This window comes from Hemiscyllium ocellatum, chromosome 10, assembly GCF_020745735.1.
Source record: "Hemiscyllium ocellatum isolate sHemOce1 chromosome 10, sHemOce1.pat.X.cur, whole genome shotgun sequence".
Taxonomy (NCBI): domain Eukaryota; kingdom Metazoa; phylum Chordata; class Chondrichthyes; order Orectolobiformes; family Hemiscylliidae; genus Hemiscyllium; species Hemiscyllium ocellatum.
Window position 1 is genome coordinate 113,596,432 of NC_083410.1, and position 23,564 is coordinate 113,619,995.

At 42.2% G+C, this 23,564-nt stretch overlaps 1 protein-coding gene across 3 annotated transcripts in view; it reads right to left on the bottom strand.

Annotated features, from left to right (window-relative positions):
- The window catches only part of commd1 (copper metabolism (Murr1) domain containing 1), a 127,453-nt gene that overhangs the window by 95,667 nt on the left and 8,222 nt on the right, over positions 1 to 23,564 (bottom strand). The window contains exon 1 of one of the 3 annotated variants that reach the window (XM_060831124.1): positions 9,519 to 9,567. The exons of the other annotated variants lie outside the window; for them this stretch is intronic. The gene's annotated coding sequence lies outside the window, so the exon portion shown is untranslated. Of the gene's footprint in view, positions 1 to 9,518; positions 9,568 to 23,564 lie in introns of those variants that run through there. 3 annotated transcript variants of the gene reach the window in all.

Sequence of the window (23,564 nt, forward strand, 5' to 3'; positions counted from 1 at the left end):
AGTTCCATCAACATATTCTCAAATATATGTTGAGTAGACATTTACTGCACACCACTCGAGTGTAGGGCCAGCCGCGAGATCGTGTTGGAGCATGGCAATGTCAACTTCAGTGGTCCCAGTGCAGGACTCGAAGTGGTGACGGTGCTACAAGCATCCAACGTGGCTCTAATGTCAATGCTGGTTCAAATGCACCTTGCATTTCATCAGAAAGGCTGTCGACTCACACTTCAATTCATTCTAAATTGGTGGCAGCATTGACGAAGTGGGCCCAGCACAAGCAGTGGCAAGGCACAGCACTCGAGGCAGTGGCTAAGTGGCAGCACCATGGCGTTGGTGGATCTAGAGCAGATGGCATTGGTGAGCCCGGCTCAGGAAGGCATTGTAGGCGAGGGTGATCCAGACATTTTCTTTTCCTTTTGTTTCTGTTTCTTTAATTTCTGCTATTGCTTTTAATTCTACCTACTTTCTAAAACGATGCTGGAGTGTGGCAACTTTATACACTTTTCATTATAGTCCTGTACTTGAGTACGTGACAACAAAGTCTAATCCAATCTAATTTCAAATCGAACATGGGAGTCAAATTTCCCATTAATTCAATGCACATACCCACCATGCTTTCTTTCTTGCTGAAAAAATAAACAGCTTTGGTTTGTGGGCCAAATGTAACATTATCTGCTTTAGTTTTCCCACACCCATACATTTTTCGAAATGGTAGGTTATAAATGTCAGTAGGAAATATCAATATCAATTTGCGTAAATCTTTTCTGTGGAGTCTCTGATCAAATGCATCAAAATCTTTTAACGTTTGAAATTAAAATCAAGTCTTCTCCATTTCCAAGAACAAATAACAATACATCACAAATCAGGCCCTTCGGCCCTACTACCCTTTGCCCTTCCATACTAAAACTGTCATTTATTGGCACCCTAAGCATATCAAAAGAACAATACATTAAACATTCAGAAGGTTAAAAAACATTCAAAAAGGTGAAATGTCAGTGCACAGACAGCCCTCTACCCAGCACCCCCCTCCCCAACCACTGCTTTAACAATAAGAGCCAACAAAATACTCTAAGTTGGAAGTCACAGAGTTAAAATCATGAAGCAACTAGGAGCTCGCTGGCTTTGACCAGGATAAGCTGACCTGATCATTGCAAATTTATGAACACATTGAATGAGGTCACAGAATCAAATATAGAGTATAGGGTTCTTGAGCAACCTGTACAGACCAGGATATTTGGATTTCTGCAAGGGATTTGATAACATGGCACATAAAAGGTTATTGCACAAGACTGGAGCTCAGTATTAACAGGGATTGAGGACAGGTTGGAATAATGGATCTTTTTTCAGTTGGACAGACATAACGAGTGGTGTATCACAAGGATCAGTCCAGAGGCTTCAATCATTTACCATCTATATTCATGACTTGGAGGATGTGACAAGGTCCTAGGTATCTAAGTGTGCTGACAATTCAAAGAAAGACCTTTATTGCCAAATAGTTGGAGTTTTAAAAAAGGCATGTTCTGTTCCAATTGTCAAGGGTGTTGGCGAGGCTGCAGCTGGAGTACTGTGTACAATTCTGATCTCAGTATTTATCTAACTGAAGTGGACTCGCGAACTTAAAATAATGTTGATCTTGTTAAGGCTGATCTTGCCTCATGCACGACATGTGCAGTGTAACATGTTTGCCTTACTCTCTACAAATCCTTTTTTGACCTGATGATCTGTATGTTCTTCCTTTACTATGACCTGCTTGTACTGTGTACAAAGAAAACTTTTTGCTGTACTTAGGTACACGTGACAATAAATCAAATCAGAGGAGAGACGTATTGGCATTGGAGGCAATTCAGAAGTGACTCACTAGGCTGGCTCCTGGGTGAAGAGGGTGACTTATCAAGAATGGCTAAACATATTAGGCCATTATGTACTTCAGTCAAAAAGGGTGGCACTGGATAAGCATAGTAGGTCAGGCAGCATCCGAGGAGCTGTAGGATCAACGTATCGGACATAAGCCCTTCATCAGGAACATTCCTGGCAAAGGGCTTATGTCTGAAACGTCGATTCTCCTGCTCCTCGGATGCTGCCTGACTTGCTGTGCTTTTCCAGTGCCGCGCTTTTTGACTCTTATCGCCAGCATCTACAGTCCTCTGTTTTTCCCATTATGTACCAGAGTTTAGAAGAGTGAAGGGTGATCTCATTGAAATATACAAGATTCGAAGGGGTTTGACATGGTAGATGTTGAAAAGAAATTTCCACGAGTGGAGGAATCTTGTACTATGGGGCATAATTATAGAATAAGGGGGCACTCACTTAAAAAGAGATGCAAAGGAATTTATTCTCCCTTGGATAGCAAACATCTGGAATTCTCTACCCAGTGTGTCATGGAGCCAAGATCAGTGAAAATACTTAAAGAGGAGAAACAATTTGAAACATCAGGAAGTTGATGGCCACAATGAGCTGGCATGAAAGAGGAATGAAGGTCTGCGCAGAGCAGCCACCATGATTGAATCATGAGGCAGGCTTGAGACACCAAATGCTCCATTCTGCTCCAATTTCTTATATTCTTAAATCCCACAGATACAGGCTAATACATTTCACATTCTGAAGGTAGGTTCCTATTAGCTTTCTCATTCCAATTTTGACTGAAATTAACACTCATAAAATTTACAAAAAAAGTAAGTTCTGCAACTCCTGCCCTTGGACAATGTAGGTCAACTGCATTTGGGGAGGCGATGGCCCAGTATATTACAAGACTATCAAAAATGACTCACGTACTGGAATTTCAATTCAATAAAAAAAATGCCTGGAATTAACAATCTACTGATGACAATGGAACTTGTACTGATTTTCAGAAAAAACCCATGCAACAAACTAATGACCTTTAGAGAAGGTTTCTCTCATCTGGTCTAGCTGACATGTGATTCTAAACCCACAGCAATGTGATTGACTCTCAACTGCTCTTTCAATTGGCCTAGCAATCCACTCAGTGGTATCAATCACTATAAAGAAATGCAACAGGACAATCTACCTGGTGTTGACCTTGGCACTGGAAAAGACAATGGCAACCCTGTGGATCCTGCAAAGTCTTCTTTACTATCATCCATAGCTAGTGCCAAAATTGGAAAAGTTGTTGCACAGACAAGTCAAACAACAGTTTGACAGATATCTTACTGACAATGTCCCAGACACCACCATCACCATCCCTGGATATGTCCTGTCCCACTGACAGGACAAACCCAACTGAGGAGTTAGCACAATGGGAACAGGGAGCAAGGAATTGCCCTGGGAGTCCTCAATGTTGACTCGAGACCCCATAAAGTCTCATGGCCTCAGGCTAAACATGGACAAGGAAACTTCCTGATTACCATATACCATCCTCCCTCAGTTGATCAATCAATACTCCTCCATATTCAACACCACTTGGAGGAAGCAGAGGGGTGGCAAGGGTGAGAAATGTACTCCAGGTGGGGGATTTCAACATCTGCCAGAGAGAGGCTCATCTGCAGCACTACTGATATTAGTCCAAAAGGATGTAGCTGCTAGCCTGGGTCTGTGGCATGTGGCAAGGGAATCATCGGTAGGGAAAACATACTTGACCTCATCCTTAATAATCCACCAGCTGCAGATGCATCTGTGCATGACAGTATCAGTAAAAGAGTTGCTGTGGAGACAAAGTTTAAGTCTGCACCTTGAGAATATCCTCCACTGTATTGTGCGGCACAATCACCATGCTAAATGGGATAGACTTCAAACAGATCTAGCAATACAGGATTGGGCATCCAGGAGGCACTGTGGGCCAACAGCAGAATTGTATTCCAACACAATCTAAAACCTCATGGCACAACATATCCCCACTCAACCATTATCATCAACCCCAATCCAATGGAGAGTCCGAGTAGGTATGCCAGGACCTGCACCAAGCATAGCTAAAATTGAGGAGTCAACCCAGTGAAGTGATCATAAACAGGACTACTTGCATGCCAAACAGAATAAATAACTGCCACTTATGTCTGTACACACGGACAAAAAAAGGACACTGCATCCATCCTAGGACAAGCCAAATAAATACATGCACGGGAATTCCTGGGGGCCAGACACTCAACCTGGAACTCGAACAAACAACTGGAGGTATACCAACCACTAAGCATCAAAACTGAAAATGATACCACCCAACTCAGCAAACGCAGACACAAAAAGTGGGACAGAGTTTGTAGCTAATCTCAATTAACTTGGCCTTGAAAGCATTCCATCACCTTGACCCCACTGCTTCCTGGGCAACAGAATTCCAGGCTAATGACAGTCAGAAGAAAAAATAATTCATACCTCCACCTTCCATGGGATATCCTTATCTTTTAACTATGTCCCCTTATTCCTATCTCTCCTACAAGGGAAACATGTCTTTAGCATTCCCTCTGTTTCAATAACATCCCCACCTCATTATTTCAAGTTCCAACAGATACACATCAAACTTCTTCAACTTGTCATCTTCGACTCTCCAAACAACAAAAATACGTTAGGCCTACCATCTCTTTTGGTAGCACGATGGTTCAGTGGTCAGCATTGCTGCCTCACAGTGTCAGAGACCCAGGTTCGATTTCCACCTCAGGCAACTGCCTGTGTGAAGTTTGCACATTCTCCCCACGTCTGCATGGGCTTCCTCTTGGTGCTCTGGTTTCTTCCCACAATCCAAAGATGTGCAGGTTAGGTGAATTGTCCATGCTAAATTGCCCATAGTGTTCAGGGACGCGTAGGCTAGGTAAATGCAATTCAGGGGTAAATGTAGAGTCATAGTGTAAGAGAATGGATCTGGGTTACTCTTCAGGAGGGTAAGTGTGGATTTGCTGGGACACATGGCCTGTTTCCATAAAGTGGGGATTATATATAAAATCTCTCATTTCCCCCTTTGAAATTTTCAAAAAACTGTCAAGTCACTTCAACCTTTAAATTCCAGGGAAAATAACCCTAGGTTGCAATATTCATTTTTGATATTTAACCTTCGAAGGGAGTGCACAGCAAATCTAGCAGGATGGTACCTGAACTCCAAGGTCAATAATCCTTCCTAAATTGTGGTGACCAACACTGCTCTCTGTAATTCAGATGTGGTAGCATGACTTCGACCCCAGTGTATTCTATTTCTCTTGTTTTCAAGTATTTCATCAGCCTTATTATTTTTCTACCCAGCTCGTTTGGCTATAACGCGCATTTCGTCAGATCAAATTGGCTGTAATGAGCCTGATGAATTGTGAATGTTGTTGAGATAACACAAACATTCTACTGAATGGGTCTGGCAATTTTCTATTAACAATCTTCCACAGCTCAATTTTCTATGACGGTTTTCCATAGCACCATTTTCTATAGCTCAAGGTTGCAGAGGAACACAAATGTTACATTGTTCTAGAACAACCTGTACCTCTTAATAGCAGTTGAAATGATCTGCTCTTGACCCCAAACCTCCTTGAATCTCAACTATTTCTAACTTATTACCACTTACAACCCTCTTTGTCATATTCTCACATTGTAACGCTGGAGAGGGGAGAAAGGTTCTTTGAAAATCAACTTTCATTTTCAGACTGGGTGCTCATTTGTGTTTAAGGATTGTGTTGCATGATGTCACATACCTTCATGTGGCTGAAGTTTACAATCTGTCACGGTTTACTACAACTTGGAACAATACAGTGAAACATTAATCCATAGGAGCATCATGAAGAGGTATTTGATATTGAACCACAAAACTGAAAGAGGCAGAAGCTTGGCATGAGAATTCTAGCATTTTGGATTGGGACAGGCAAAGGCAAGGGTTCCAAAGAATAAAAATCAAGGATAGAATTAAATGAGTACTAACAATTTGCAGAATTCTAGCAAGTTAGAAGTAGAATCTGTTTCTCCAGTTTATACAAACATGGAATTCTTCATTATGTAGCTGAAAAAGGCAATTACAGCTTTGTTTAAAGTGAAGTTGTTCAATTATTTGGAAAGGACAAATATCAAAAATACAAAAAGCACAAAATTGAAATTGGACCTGTTCAAAATCCTAGATTTGATCCAAGGAGTTGAATAGTTCCCTTCAGTCAGCAGTGTGTGTCTCTGGTCAGCTCTGTGCCAAAGAAAGTAGATTTCTAATTTGAGGAATTTCCTAAAATAACTTATTCAATTATCAGGGAAGCTTGCAATAATACAGCACAAAAAGGAAGGATTTGAACCAATGCCCCCACCACATGAGCCTGGCACTCTGGATTACTGATCCAATGACATTAACACCATACCACATTGTGCCTCTCCACTTTTTTTAAGAAATGCCTTGGCACTCGCCTCTCAAACCAAGCTCTGGGTCACCCCACAATTTCTCTTTTAGCTTTGACAAATATTTTAAAATTAACTTTCTCTGCAGTGCCTTGGGACGTTTACATTACAGACAATACATTAATGCCTATGGCTGTTTCGTTTAAAGGGGACACCTGGAGATGTACAGCAAGGTGAAGGACTGGAGCCAAAGGATTGTTATTATTTCTGGCAATGCAGTCACATCTCGAGTGAAAAATTTCATGGGCTATATGTTAGAGAAGTACTAAAATTTATCCATGTTGTACAAGATGCACATCTAAATGATAAATTGTTAACTCTCATCTCTAACCCTGCATTCAACTTACTACGCCCAGGAAACAATGTGAATGTTCACAAACAAACAGAAATTACAATATGATCACTAACCAAAATTTATGGTGTACTTTAAGTTATATATCACAATAATTTTCTTCTCAATTAATAATGTGTTAAATTCATTCCCCTGAACAGGACAAAACTGTAGCACAAAGCAGCCGACGAGGAAACAGTTTAACAAGTTGCAGAAGTTGAGCAATTCTGAGAGCATGTTGCAGTTTCTTTATTTCAACTGCAACCACAAGACACTGCAGCTTTGTATTAAATGATGATCAAAGCAGGATGTGGCTTCAGGACAATCCACCCTCACCAATGCCACTCAACTGCATTCTGCTGACACCACCCCCCCCCCCCCCCCCCCCCCCCCCCCCCCCCCTGCCCAGATACATCCCCACTCGTTACTGGCTCTGCCCCCACACCAGATCCCAGCTCCCAGCCCTGCCAAGTTTTCACCATCCCTCCAGACCTCCCCCTCACTAAAGACAAAGATCAGTCCTATCAGTCCTCAGCAAAGGACTCACCTCCATCCCCTTCGAACCACGTATCAATAAATTTAATACACGCCGTGATGACAAACACTTCTTCCGCCGCCTTGCCTCCGAGCTTACTTTCACAATCAGAATTCCTACCCACCTTCCAAGGACCCCTTCGCCCACCTCCAACACACCACATCCACCTGGACACCCCGCGCAGGCCTATTACCCACCCTCGACCTCTTCATTTCCAACTGCCGCCAGGTCATTTACCGCCTCAACCTGTCTACTCCCCCCTCCTCCACTCCAACCTCTCTCACTCACAACTCGCAGCCCTCCAATCCTGACCTCACCATCAAGCCAGCAGGTAAAGGGGGCGCAGTGGTAGTCTGGCACTGACCTCTACACTGCTGATGCCAGATGCCAACTCAAGGACACCTCTTCCTACCGCCCCCTCGACCATGACCCCACCCATCCATCACGAAACCATCATCTCCCAGACCATACAGAACCTCATCACCTCAGGAGATCTCCAACCCACAGCTTCGAACCTCATAGTCCGGGAACCCCGCACTGCCCGGTTCTACCTCCTTCCCAAGATCCACAAGCCTGACCACCCTGGCCGACCCATTGTCTCAGCATGCTCCTGCCCCACTGAACTCATTTCTACCCGCCTTGACACGGTCCTATTCCCCCCAGGAACTCCCCATATACATTCGAGACACTACCCACACCCTCCACCTCCTCCAAGACTTCCGTTTCCCCGTCCCCAATGCCTCATCTTCACCATGGATATCCAATCCCTCTACACTTCTATCCGCCATGACCAGGGCCTCCAAGCCCTCCGTTTCTTCCTCTCCCAATGTCCCCAACAGTACCCTTTCACCGACACACTCATTCATTTGACTGAACTGGTCCTCACCTTTAATTTCTCCTTTGAATCCTCCCACTCCCTCCCACAAAGTTTCTGGCCTCACACACGTAAACTGCTCAGACCAAAACAATTTCAAAGAGTGGGCCGAGATTGATGTGAGGCCCTCAGTACCAGAAAGCCCGTAATCTCACAAAGTTTAAAATTAAGACTTCCACCAGGTTGGAAAATCTGATGCAATCTACTTAATTTCAGAACTGGTAATCTCCAGCACATCGAAAGCAATTTAGCTTCTCAGTAGTTTAACAGAATTCAACCATATAAGATGCAGCACAGAAAGGTACTAATGCAGCCGTAATTCATACATGGTTCAGGCCTTCAAACAAAAAACTTAAATGAAGACGTTTGCATGCTGTTCAGTATCTGAAGTTAGGAATGGTATATTAGTTAGCAATTTTAATAGAGTTTATAAAATCATGAGGGGCACGGATAGGGTACATAGAACAATACAGTGAAGAACAGGCCCTTTGACCCTCGATGTTGTGCCAACCTGTGAACTATTCTCAGCTCATCCCCCTACGCTATCCCAAAATCATCCATGTGCTTATCGAGGATTTGTTTAAATCTTCCTAATGTGGCTGAGTTGACTACATTAGCAGGTAGAGCATTCCACACCCTTACCACTCTCTGTGTAAAGAACCTGCCTCTGACATCTGTCTTAAATCTATCACTCCTGAATTTGTAGTTAGGCCCCCTTGCACAAGCTGACGTCATCTTAGGAATAATCCTCTGATCATCTTGTATGTCTCTGTCAAATCCCCTCTTAACCCTCTTCTTGCCAATGAGAACAGGTTCAAGTAGCTCAGCCTTTCCTCGTAAGACCTTCCCTCCAGACCAGGCAACATCCTGGAAAATCTCCTCTGCACCTTTTGCAATGCTTCCACATCCTTCCTGAAATATGGAGGCCAGAAGATATACAATATTCAAAGTGTGGCCGCACCAGTGTTTTGTATAGTTGCAGCATGAGATTGCAGCTCCGGAACTCAATCCCTCCACGAATTAAACATAAAACACCATATGCCTTCTTAACAGAATAGACAAAGTCTTTGCCCTGGCATGGGGGGAATCCAGAACTAGAGGGGATAGGTTTAGGGTGAGGGGGGAAAGATATAAGAGACCTAAGGGGCAACGTTTTCACACAGAGGGTGATACGTGTATGGAATGAGCTGCCAGAGAAAGTGGTGGAGGCTGGTACGATTGCAACACTATCTCTGTTTTAAATGATGGAATTTAATTGTAAATTGATTGCAGTGAGGGACTGGTGGACGAGCAATCCTGAACATTACGCCCATGTTGTGAGATCATAGGTCTGAAATTCATCCTATCAGATGGTAAACTTTAAATTCAATAAAATCTGGAATAAACTTCTGACCTAATTAGTATAGAAAACCACTAGTGATTGTCATAAGAACCTACCAGGTCACTCATGTACTTTCATAAAGGAAATCTGCTATTCTTACCTGATCTGGCTCACATTTCGATTCCAGACCCTCAGCAATGTGGTAAACTCTTAGAGTCATAGAGATGTACTTCACACTGAGGGTGGTGAGCATTTGAAACGCGTTGCCTGCAGAGGTGGTAGAGGTAGACACGGTAGATTCAGTTAAGATGCGCCTGGACAGATGCATGAGTAGGTGGGGAGCAGAGGGATACGGATGCATAGGAATTGACCAATAGGTTTACACAGTACATTTGGATCGGCTCAGGCTTGAAGAGCTGAAGGGCTTCTTCCTGGGCTGTAAATTTTCTATGTACGTACAGCACGGAAACAGACCCTTCAGTTCAACTTGTCCATGCCGACCAAAAATCCCAACCTAATCCAGTCCCACATGCCAGCACCTGCCCCATATCCCTCCAAACCCTTCCTACTCATAAACCCATCCAGATGCCTTTTAAATGTTGCAATTGTAACAGCCTCCACCATTTCCTCTGGCAGCTCATTCCATAGACGTACCACTCTCTACGTGAAAAAGTTGCCCCTTAGGTCTCTTCTTTATCTTTCCCCTCTCACCCTAAACTTATGCCCTCTAGTTCTGGACTCCCCGACCCCAGGGAAAAGACTTTGCCTATTTACCTTATCCGTGTCCCTCATGTTTTTACAAACCTCTGTAAGGTCACCCCTCAGCCTCCGATGCTCCACGAAAAACAGCCCCAGCCTATTCAACCTCTCCCTATAGCTCAAATCCTCCAACCCAGGCAACATCCTTGCAAATCTTTTCTGAACCCTTTCAAGTTTCACAACAGGCTACTGAGAGGAGGGAGACCAGAACTACACACAATATTCCAACAGGGGCCTAAACAATGTCCTGTACAGCTGCAACATGACCTCCCAACTTCTGTACTCAATGCTCTGACCAATAAAGGAAAGCATACCAAACGCCTTCTTCACTATCCTATCTACCTGCAACTTCACTTTCAAGGAGCTATGAACCTGCCCTCCAAGGTCTCTTTGTTCAGCAGCACTCCCTAGGATCTTACCATTCAGCTCACAAGTCCTGCTAAGATTTGCTTACCCAAAAAATAACACCATTCATTTATCTAAATTAAAATCCATCTGCTACTCCATTGGATCTAGATCCGGCTGTACTTTGCTGTAACCTTCTTCACTATCCACTACACCACCAATTTTGGTGTCACCTTCAAACTTACCAACTGTACCTCTTATGCTCACATCCAAATCATTTATGTAAATGATGAAAAGTAGTGGACCCAGCACCGATCCTTGTGGCACTCCTGGTCACAGGCCTCCAGTCTGAAAAACAACCCTCCATGACCACCCTCTGTCTTCTACCTTTTGAGCCAGTTCTGTATCCAAATGGCTAGTTCTCCCTGTATTCCATCAGATCTAACCTTGCTAACCAGTCTCCCGTGGGAAACCCTGTCAAACGCCTTCCTGTTGTCCATATAGATCACGTCAACCTGTAACTGCCCTCTAGGTAGGATGCAATAAATATTGGCCTAGATAGTGATATTCACATCCTGTGAATGAATAAAATAAAATTTCCTTCCACTGTTACCTGCCATTACCTGGCAAGATACTATGAAACTCAAAGGAACAGAGCGATCTTGGTATGCTCGTTCACAGATCCTTGAAGGCAGCAGGGCAGGTTAATAGAGTTGTTAAGGAGGCATACAGAACACTTGTCTTTATCAGTTGAGGCATGGTTTATAAGAGCAAGGGACATCATGTTGGAGGTATACAATACTTTGGTTCAGTTACAGCACTTCAGGAAGAATGTGATTGCACTGGAATGGGTGCAGAGCAGATTCACCAGGATGTTGCCTGGGATGGAGAATCTTGGCCATGAAGAGAGGCTGGGAGAAGCTTGGCTTGTTTTCTTTGGAGTGGACTAAGTAGAGGACAGACCTTAAAGAGCTGTATAAAATTTGGAGGGGCAGAGACAGGGGTCTGGAAAGCAACTGCTCCTCCGAACTAAAGGGTCAATAACAAGATAGCACACTTTTGAGGTGAAAGGTGGGAAGTTTAAAGGGGGCTTGAGGAGAAATGTTTTCACCCTGAGGGTGGTCGGGGTCTGGAATGCACTTCCTAGTAGGCCAACTGAGGTGGCTAACTTTACAATCTTTAAAAAGTGCTCAGATAAATATTTCAGGTGTCAAATATTCAAGGCTATGGGTCTAGTGCTGGAAAGTAGTGTGTCGATTTAGTGTAGTATTTGATGGGGATAAGGGCCTCTTCTGCACCGTATGATTTTATTTTAATGATTTTTTTGTCTAATTTTTGTTACAACTTGACTGTTCCCATTTGCACATTCTTAACCTGATTAGTTAGTCTATTTAGTAACTTTTCAATGCTAGTTACACACCAATTCAGCCTTCACGTTACAAATGCCTTCTTTGAATAATATATCATTATTCTAATTCAGGATGATAGATTCAGGATAATTCAGAACAGTAAACAAAAACTACGATGAGTCATGAACAAGTGAAAAGTACCAGGTTTTGCATCACTTGACCATTTCGGGTTGTGAAACGAATTCTCACTGCACAATATTTCATTCTGGTTCACTCATGTCTTTTCAGTATTTCAAGCTGAATTACTCTGCCTCTCCTTCAGTCTCTTCTTTCTCAAACTTCACAAGATTAAACAGAACTTTGGCATCACATTTCCGATTTTGATCATCAGCTTACTCATATTTTTGCAGTGTTTGCTTACTCAAATTCAAACAACAGAAGTAACTTTTGAAGACTGCAAATTCTCTGATGACCTGAAATTCTCCAAGCTTACAAGATGATGGCAAATTGGGAGCATTCACATAGATTTATTCAAGGAAAATCACGTTTGACAAACCTAAAGGTTTTAGAGGATGTCACTTGGAACATATGTGATAGAGGACCAGTGCAAGTCATAAATATGGTTGCATATATGTATGTTCAGAAGGTTTGTCATAAAGGTCCCAAACAGGAGGTTGGTAAACATAATTAGTGTATCTGGGATTGAGGCAAGGTGTTAAAATTCAAAAGAGAATTGGTTAACAGTGAGAGAACAGGGTAAAAATAAATGGATCATTCTCAGGATGACAGACCACTAATGGGGGTACTGGAGGGTTCAGCACTGGAGCCACAGCAGCACACAATCTTGGTAAATGAAGCCGATATGAAGGCTGTTTTGGTGCAGTGGCAGTATCCTTACCGCTGAACCAGGAGGACAGGGTCGAAGTCCCATCTGCTTAAGGAGGTTTGGAATAACATCTCTAAGCTGGTTGATGATAAAAGATCTAGATTTGAGGACCAATTGTAATATTTCCAAATTTGGTGATCACACAAAACAAGGTGAGAACATAAAGTTTGAGGAGGATGCAACGAAAATTCAAAATGTACGTGGACCAGCAAAGTAAATGAGCAAAGGATGGAGATGGAATATACGGACATAGGAGTAGGTGGCAGCTTTCAGCCCCTCAAACCTGCTATGCCATTCCAGAACATGGTTATCAATTTCTTTAAAGCTATATTCCTACATTATCTCCAAAATAAACATACAAAATAGGAGGTTAAGTAAATCTCAGCTTCTTTGGCCTGAATCTGCCATTCAGTGAAGTTATAGCTCTTCTCTCAATTTCATCTTCCATGTTCTTATCTATGGCCTGACAATCCTAGACAAACCTCACAGGGATCTTTCCAGCTCTGCCTTAAAAGTATTCAAAACTGTGCCTCCACCACCTTTTGACAAAGAGAGTTCCAAAGACTCAGCCATTATGAGAAACAAATTCTTGTCATATGTCTTAAATGGATTTTTGAAAGTGACCACACGTTCCGTTCTCCCACAAGAAAAAAAATCCTCTCATCTATCCTGACAAGACCCTGCAATATGTTTGATTACACCTTTCAATCAAGTCATCTCTTACTCTAAATCCTGGCAGGTACAAGCCTTGCCTCTACCACCTGATAGATACTTTGCAAGTGCATCAATACCTCTCAATTACTATTAGTTGATATTACCCATTATTGATCAAAATTATCTGAACAATTAGATTAAGTCACACTTTAATACCAAACAAACCACAATAGATAAACAAGATCAAAACAAAGTTCTTTCACATTCTCTGAAGGTACCAAGTAATCACACCATTAAAGAATAAAAAGAGGTTTTTATTTAAAAATAATGCCCACTGAGGACATTGTCACATTTTGCTGGAAATCCAATTCAGCAAAGCAGAAGTATTAAAACAATAGCGAAAAAAATGCTTATTTGCTGGAAATTGAAATAAAAATGCAAAATAGACATGTTCAGCAGGTCAGATCGCATCTGCATAGAGAGAAACAGAGTAAGTGTTTCAGATTGTGGATATTTCATCGGAATTAAGTCAATAACCTGAAAGGTTCACTTGGTTTCACTCTCCATTGACAGGCTTGTTAAAGCTCAGAAGGAAGCCATTTGCCTATTGCGCCTTCAAATGAACACGACCTAGTGTCAGTCTCCTGCTTTTTCCAATACTCTCGCACACTATTTCTGTTCAAATATCCATTGATTCTACCAGCTTCTGTTCTTGCATCTGTTTTGAAACTATCCTCAACCAAAATTCATCAATTTGCACTCTTAAATCTATTCCACTTCGTGGTGTTAAAGTTGCATCTATTAAGTGCCGAGCCATCTCACCAGTTTGATGCCTGGCATGTGGAGTGCTTCCAGTGTATTGTTAATCGTTGCAAGATTTGCACATTTAAAACAATCATCTGATTGCAATAGTAATTCAGCTGCTTCATACCACCAGCTCTGGTCTAACAGAGGCACAAAATACAAGTGCAAAATGCCATAAACTATTTACCTAACAAGTTATAAATTAACGTTTGCTCACTAGACTGAACAATAAATTAACCATTAATGCTACAAATAAAACAGGTGGGATAAAATTTACAATCTATTTCACTGAAACTTTAACCTGATTCCGAGCCTCACAATGAAAAAACACATTTAGCTACATTTAAAGAAATGATGAATGATTATGAATGACAGAATATTCCCAGAGGGTAAGAAATTGTTATTTTCACTTTCAAGCAATAAGAAATATAAGACTTAGAAAATATTCCTATTTTGAACATCTTGCTTCTTATAATCCTCACTAAAGCGGTATAATGAATACCAGAAAACCTTCAACGTTAAATCCAAAAGAACAGATGGTGCAAATCAAAAACAAAAATAACAATTGTCGGATAACCTCTGAGGAAGGGTCACTTGACCCAAAACGTTAACCGATTTCTCTCCACAGATGCTGCCAGGTCTGCTCAGCTTTTCCAGCAATTTTTGTTTTTAAAAGCTTCAAATTAAGTCTCCATATTCATGCCCAATTTTCTCCAAATTGTCTGGAAAGCTTTTGATACATGGAAAATTTTTCACTCAAAAAGCTATTTTAGCTTCCTCAATTCTATAAATAACAGCTTCCCAAGGGCTTCAGTAAAGCCAGAGTTGAGGCGTGCAGCACATTCAACAGGCATAACAGCTAACATCTCAGAAATATCAACAGTAACATTTATGAGCAAGATCGACATACAGTAGATTGCAAGCACTGAAAACAAAATGCATTAAAATACAATGTGCTTGTTGAACATCAAAACTCGTTGCAGGAGGCAGCAACTCAGCCTCTAGCTTGCTCTGCCATTCACTATGATCTTGGCTGATCTCATCTCAGCCTCAACTCCACTTTCTTGCCCACTTCCCAGAATGCTTCAACCTATTAATTGAATACCTGACAATCTTCTCCTTAAGTTCACTCAATGTCCCAGCATCCACCACACGATGAATTCCACAGGTTAATGAATCTTTAAGAGAAGTAATTTTTCATTTCAATTTTAAATCTGATACCCCTAATCTGAAACCAATTGAATCATTCTACCTTGTCCCACACGAGGAAACAAATCTATTTTGTCCATCCCCTTTCATGTCTTTTATATCACAATTCGATCTCCCATTTTTCCAAAGGGTATAGGCTGAAATTGGTCAGTCTATCTTCATAAGACTAACCTCTCACTTCTGGAAACAATCCATTGAACCTCCTCTGAATTACTTTCAATGCAATTGTATCCTTCCTCAAGTAAGGGGACCAAACACCAGTACTCCAAGAATGGTCTCACTCATGCTTGTACAATTGCGGCAACGTTTCCTGACATTAATTCTCTCCTCCTTTAGCAATAAATGCCAATTTTTCTTTCTTGTCTTTGATGGGGCCAGCTAAGACCCCACCAAAGAGCTACCATTTTTAAGAGCTGCAATTCACGTGCTGTTGGCAGACAATGCGATGAGGGAGGGAATTTCCGGATTTTGACCCATCAACAGCGAAGGAAGGGCATAATGTTTTCAAGTCTGGATGGTGAGAGATTTGGAGGGAAACTTACACGTGGTGTCAGTCCCATGTATCTGCTGCCCTTCCATAGAGTTCTACAGTGCAGAAAAAGGTTGTTGAGCCTATGAAGTCTGCACTGACCCTCCAAAGAGCTTCCCACCCAAATCCATACCCCACCCACCCCATAACACCGGATGGGTTTTTAAATCATGGCTTATCAACTAAACTGCACATCCCTGGACACTATGGGCATGGCCAATTCACCTAACATGCACATCTTTGGACTGTAGGAGAAAACCAGAGCACCTACAAGAAACCCTTACTGGAATAACAGTCAGAATCTACACACAGACATTCACCCAAGGTTGGAATTGAAACCAGGCCCCTGGTGGTCTGAGACAGAGGTGCTAACCACTGTTTCAGCGTCCTTCTAGATGGAATTAGTTGAGAGTTTGGAAGACGCCATCTCAAGATGTTTATCAAATTTCTGCAACTCATCTTGCGGATAGTACAAACAACATTTACAGATGGCCTGCAAAATTCCATTTGCCCTCCTTATTATCAGCTATATCAGCATACGAGCTGTGATTTGTGCATGAGGACATCCAATTCTGTTACAGAAGCACTGACATTGCTCTCCATTCAAAAAAAATATAATGTTGATAATATATTTATAAAAATAGTCACATACTAGGACAGGTTCAGTTTGTTTTCCTTGGAGCAGAGGAGGCGGAGAGAGAATCTGATTGAGGCTAACAAAATTTGAGGAGAATAGACAGCAGATGATGAGATTCCTTTCCCCATGACAGACGTTTCTCTGACCAGAAGACATAAATTTAATTTGAGGACAGAAATGTTCAGAGCAGGTCTAAGAACAATGTTTTTCAGTCCAGAGGGTGGTAGTAATATGGAACGTATTGCTTGAGAGGGGTGCTATACTGAGTGCAGCTTTGTGAGAATTGGTTTAAATTGGGTTGGATATCTGAAGTAGATCTCAACTAATCATTAATAAAACTAATTTATTGACAGAACTAACTGAAACTGTATTGTAAATATTTAACTTCCAAGCTCCAATATCAAAAACACAAGAACTTATGGTGGCACTGGTCGAAGCTGCTGTTGAAGCAGAAGCATCAATAAGAAAAGCTTACAATTCTTATTACCAATGTTACAGGCAACTTCATGGTGCTTTAATGTCAGCTCAAGATGCTGCAATGAACTAGGACTATTATATACAAAAATTATGGAAAATAAAGTTAAAAATCTAAATCAGGATTTTTAAAACAAAATGTTCAGTTCCAATGTGCTCGCCCTGTTATTTTATGCTGTTAATACATGATCATTTACAAAGCACACAAAGACCCTCTAGTGACAAGAAGGGAGATTACACAAAGTAGCTCAGGAAATTATACAGGCTCAGGCCTACCAAGTCTATGCCAACCAACAAACCCAAACTACACAAATTGCACTTAGCTGCTTTTGGTCCAAAGTCTATTATGCCCTAGAATTAAGTGCTCATCCATATGCTTAAGTGTTGCAAAATTACCTAACCCCATCATTTCTCAGGCTGTGCATTCCATATTTTAATCACCCTCTCAGGCAGAAAACATTTTTTTCTGAGACCACCTCTATACTATGTTCTCCTCACCTTAAATTCATGTCTTCTGGTCTTAGATGTGTCTGCCACAGGGAAAGGAGTCTCACAATCTACTGTATGTCCCCAAAATTTTGTAAGCCTCAATCAGATTCCCCCTCAGCCTTCTTTGCTCCAAGTTTCTCCTTATAACTGAGACTCTCCACCCCAACAACATCCTGGTGAATCTCTTCTGCACTGAAAATGTGTTGCTGGAAAAGCGCAGCAGGTCAGGCAGCATCCAAGGAGCAGAAGAATTGACGTTTCGGGCATGAGCCCTTCCTTATGCCCAAAACGTCGATTCTCCTGCTCCTTTGATGCGGCTTGACCTGCTGCGCTTTTCCAGCAACACATTTTCAGCTCTGATCTCCAGCATCTGCAATCCTCATTTTCTCCTCGAATTTCTTCTGCATCCTCTCCAGTGAATCCTGTCCTTCTGCGAGTGGGTGGCATAGTGCCTCACGGTGCCAGGGACCTGGATTCGATTTCTTGAGTCACTGCCTGTGTGGAGTTTGCACATTCCCCCATGTCTGTGAGGATTTCCTCTGGGTGCTTTAGTTTTCTCCCACAATCCAAAGATGTGTAGGTCAGGGTGAATTGGCCATGCCAAACTGCCCAGTGTCCAAGGACGTTCAGGCTATGTGGATTAGTCATGGGAACTGCCCATTGTATCCAAGGATTTGAAGGCTAGGTGGATTAGCCATGCAGGGTTACAGGGATACGTTCAGGGGGTCAATTTTGGATCCAGTTTACCAAGTTGCCTTGGATCCCACTTGCTCTTACCTTTGGGACCAGTCTTCCATTTGAGACCTTATCAAGGGCCTTACTGATGCCCATGTCAACCACATCAATGACACTACCCTTATCAATATATGGTCACCTCTTCAAAAATTCAATTAAATTAGTCAGACAAGATCACCCTCCAACAAAACTGCTGCTGATCCTGATTATTCTGTGCCTTTCCAAGTGTTGATGAATTCTGCCACCCAGAATTTTCTCCCAATAATTTCTCTGCAAATGATGTCAGACTAACCGGGCTGTAATTGCTTGGCAATCCCGACTGCCTTTCTTAAATAAAAGAACCATTTTAGTTATCTTCCAGTCATCTAGTACTTCACCAGTGGCCAGTGAAGTATTTCCGCCAGAGTCCCAGCAATCTCCATTACTGCCTCTCAACAGCCTGGATACATCTCATCAGGCTCTGGGGAATATGTGCCTTTATGCCACAAGAACATCAGATAAACACTAACATTAATAATGAGAATGTCAGACTTGCAGCATCCACTGAAATCCCCATCAACCATGTCTTTAGCCTCCATGAATACAGGTGAGAAATATTCATTTAAGACCTAGCCGACATGAAGGGAGGTCATGACCTCAGCCTCATGGTAATATTACAGGACTATTAATCCAGAGACCCAGGTAATGTTTTGGGGACCTAGGTCCAAAACGATGGAATTTGAATTTAATATTTTTAAAAAATCTTGAATAAAGAGACTGATGACAACCGTAAATCATTGTCCATTGTCAGAAAAACCCATCTGGCTCGTCAATATCCTTTAGTATACAAACTGCCATCCTTACCTAGTCTGGCTTCCATCTGACTCCAGATCCAAAGCAATGTGAGTGACTTAACTGCCCTCTGGACAACCCATCAGGGATGGGCAATAAATGCTAGCCCAGCCAGCAATACCCATATCCTGTAAGTGAATAAAAATAAAGCTCCATGCACAAGTTGCCCCTTTGGTCTCTAATAGGCCAAATTCTTTCCCTTGTAATCCTCTCTTAATATACCTACAAAGTGCCTTTATTTCCTTAATTCTACCTGCCGAAGATTTTCTGTCGTCCCTCTTCGCCCTCCTAATTTATTTTATAAGCAACCTCTACACACGCCAGGCTTTTGATGGGTGTTTTGGGTCACAGAGTCATAGAGATGTACAGCATGGAAACAGACCCTTCAGTCCAACCTGTCCATGCTGACCAGATAGCCCAACTCAATTCAGTCCCACTTGCCAGCACCTGCTCCATGTCCCTCCAAACCCTTCCTATTCATATACCCATCCAAATGCCTGTTAAATGTTGCAATTGTACCAGCCTCCACCACACCCTCTGGCAGCTCATTCCATACATGTACCACCCGCTGTGTGAAAACGTTGCCACGTAGGTCCCTTTTATATCTTTCCCCTCTCACCCTAAACCTATGCCCTCTACTTCTGGACTCCCCCACCCCAAGGAAAAGACTGTCTATTTACCCTACCCATGCTCCTCGTGATTTTATATACCTCCATAAGGTCACCCCTCAGCCTCCGACGCTCCAGGGAAAACAGCCCTCGCCTATTTACCCTGTCTCTATAGCTCAAATCCTCCAACCCTGGCAACATCCTTGTAAATCTTTTCTGAATCCTTTCGAGTTTCACAACATCTTTCCGCTGGAAAGAGATCAGAATTGCACGCAACATTCCAAGAGTGGCCTAACCAATGTCCTGTACAGACGCAACATAACCTCCCAACTCCTGTACTCAATACTCAGACCAATAAAGGAAAGCGTATCAAACACCGCTTTCACGATGCTATCTACCTGCGACTCCACTTTCAAGGAACTATGAACCTGCACTCCGAGGTCTCTTAGTTCAACTACATTCCCTAGAACCTTACCATTAAGTGTATAAGTCCTGCCCTGATTTGATTTTCCAAAAATGCAGGATCTCACATTTATTTAAATTAAATTCAATCTCCCACTTCAAGATCCTGTTGTAACCTGAGGTAACCTCCTGCACTACAGCTCCAATTTTGGTGTCATCCGCAAACTTACTAACCATACCTCCTATGTTCATATCCAAATCATTCATATAAATGACAAAAAGTAGATGACTCAGCATCAATCTTTGTGGCATTCCACTGGTCACAGGCCTCCAGTCTGATAAACAACCCTCCATCACCACCCTCTGTCTTCTACCTTTGAATCAGTTCTGTATCCAAATGGCTATTTCTCCCTGTATTCCATGAGATCGAACCTTGCCAAACAGTCTCCCAGGGGGAACCTTGTCAAAACGCCTTACTGAAGTCCATATAGATTCCATCTATTGCTCTGTCCGCGTCAATTCTCTTTGTTAACTTCTTCAAAACACTCAGTTAATTCCGTTGGCTGGATGGCTGGTTTGTGATGCAGGGTGCCACCAACAGCCTGTGTTTAATTCCTGCACCAGTTGAAATTATGATGAAGGGCTCCCCTTCTCAACCTCTCTCATTTGAGGTGTTGTGACCTTCAGGTTAAACCAACCCCAGTTGTCTCTCTCTAATGACATCAAAGCACTATGGTCCTGAAGGACTGTGGCAACTCCACCTTGATTGAGAAACTAAATCCAAATAGAATGAGATGCTGAAGTGAGACAGAAGTTGATAATGGAACAAGTGATAGGCAGTCAGTAATGAGTGATGAGATGTGACAGCAGCATGTAGGACACTCGTGTGAACCAGGTGTGAGGGACCAGATGTTTTTTCTTTTTGGATTATGAATTAGAAACGGATTTTGGACACTGCTGTATAGATAAAAAAGCACCAAGAGTTTATTTCTCTGCAATTTGAAGAATATAGGATTTTGCAGTACATACATTCGCTGCTCCAAATATTTTGCAATTTTGTACAGTGAGATGGATACTTGTTCAGAGTGACATCAGGAGTCTTTGTTAAGGAAAAACAGCCGAACAACAGCTTTTGGTTCAGTCCAGCTAGAGTTTGCTTCATGTATGCTGCACACTGGAGACAGCCCAAAGTCTGCCACCAAGGAGCACCTCTCACCTTTCTCAGAGTTTCAAGAAAATAAATCTAGAGAAACTAAAGAAAGAATTCTCATACAAGTAAAAAGTTTAGGTCAAGCTACTGAACCAAACATCAAGCATTACTCTGCAGATAATATTGTATCCCTAAACAGTAGATCCACAGTAGGGCACAGTATAAACCAGGAGATACTGCCGAGTTGTAAGAAAGGTAAAGAAATTATCATCGGTAATGCTAATATTTAATCGACTGGATTAATCAAAATGGTAAGGGTAACCTTGAGAGAGAGACTGTTCGTTCGAAGTATAGAAGATTGGTTCTTCAGAGCAATATGTTGGGGAACAAACCAAGGAGCAGGTGATGATGAATCTGGTCTTGTGTGATGTGGTGGGATTAATGATCTCACAGTCAATGATCTTTGAGATAAGAGTGATGCGAGAGAAACCGGAGTCCCACACTAAGGTTGTGAAATAAAGCATAAGCGAGTAGCCCCAGTGGACTGTTTAAAACCATCCAAGAGGATATTCAATTACCCCCAACTAAAATATATTCCAGACAGGATGAAAGATTGTGCAAGAGGGTAAAACACCTATGGCTAAACAAGGAAGCTAGAGATAAAGACAAGAAACTAAGTCATACCATTTTGCAAAGGCCAGTGGCAAGCTGGAAGATTGGGAAATTTAAAGATCAAAAACTTACTAAATAAGTATTTCAAAGAACAAAGGTAAATTATGCAAGAAAAGAATCACAAAATATGAAAACAGATAACAAAAAGTTTTTTTTAAATATAGAAGAATGTAGCTAAAGTGAATTTGGTCAATTGGAGGATGAGACTGAGAAGTTAATAGTGACAAACACAAATGGCAGAAACACGAAATCAACATTTTGCCTCAAATCTCATGGAGGAAGAAAGGAGTACCAGCCCAATAGTAATGCAAAGGTTAAACAATGATAGGAACCGAGAACAATCATTATGAGGTAAAAAGAACTGAGCAAACTATTGGGACTGAAGGTAGAAAGTCTCTTGGGGCTCATGGTCTACATCCTAGAGCCATCCTGTCTCCTCCCTCAGTTGAAACAAAACACTCAAAGCAGCAATATAGTTTTACCACCTTCACCTTTACTCCAGGCTCTGGTGGGAGCGAGAACAATCGCCTTTGTGCACAGGCACATGAGTTCTCTGTCTTCTCTCAAGCAGCAGGTTCTCGATAGCAGATGATTCTCGATAATGAGAGAGACAGGGTAGTTGTCATGGGGGACTTCAACTTTCAAAATATTGGCTGGGAACACTATACTACAAGTACTATAGATGGTTCAGTTTTTGTCCAGTGCGTGCAGGAGGGCTTCCTGACACAGTATGTAGACAGGCCAACAAGGGGCGAAGCCACATTAAATTTGGTACTGGGGTAATGAACCCAGCCAGGTGTTAGACTTGGAAGTAGGTGAGCACTTTGATGATAGCGATCACAATTCTGTTATGTTTACTTTAGTGATAGAAAGGATTGGGTGTATTCCACTGGGCAAGAGTTACAGCTAGGGGAAAGGCAATTACGATGCGATTAGGCAAGATTTAGAAAGCACAGGATGGGGAGGGAAACTGCAGGGGATAGGCACATTAGAAATGCGGAGCTTATTCAAGGAAAAGCTCCTGAGTATCCTAGATAAGTATGTACCTGTCAGGCAGGGAGGAAGCTGTAGAGCACAGGAGCCGTGGTTTACGAAGGAAGTGGAACCTCTGGTCAAGAGGAAGGAGGCGGCTTATGTTAGGATGAGATGTGAGGGCTCAGTTAGGGCGCTTGAAGGTTACAAGGTGGCCAGGAAAGACCTAAAGAGAGAGCTCAGAAGAGCCAGGAGAAGACATAAGAAGTTGTTGGTGGATAGGATCAGGGCAAACCCTAAGGCTTTCTATAGGTATTTCAGGAATAAAAGAATGACGAGTGTAAAATTACAGCTGAAAATGTGTTGCTGGAAAAGTGCAGCAGGTCAGGCAGCATCCAAGGAGCAGGAGAATCAGGATGCTGCCTGACCTGCTGTGCTTTTCCAGCAACACATTTTCAGCTCTGATCTCCAGCATCTGCAGTCCTCACTTTCTCCGAGAGTAAGATTAGCGCCCATCAAGGACAGTAGTGGGAAGTTGTGTGTGGAATCAGAGGAGATAGGGGAAGCACTAAATGAATATTTTTCGACAGTATTCACTCTAGAAAATGACAAAGCTTTTGATGAGAATACTGAGATACAGACTACTCGACTAGGTGGGATTGAGGTTCACAAGGAAGAGGCATTTGAAATCCTGCAAAGTG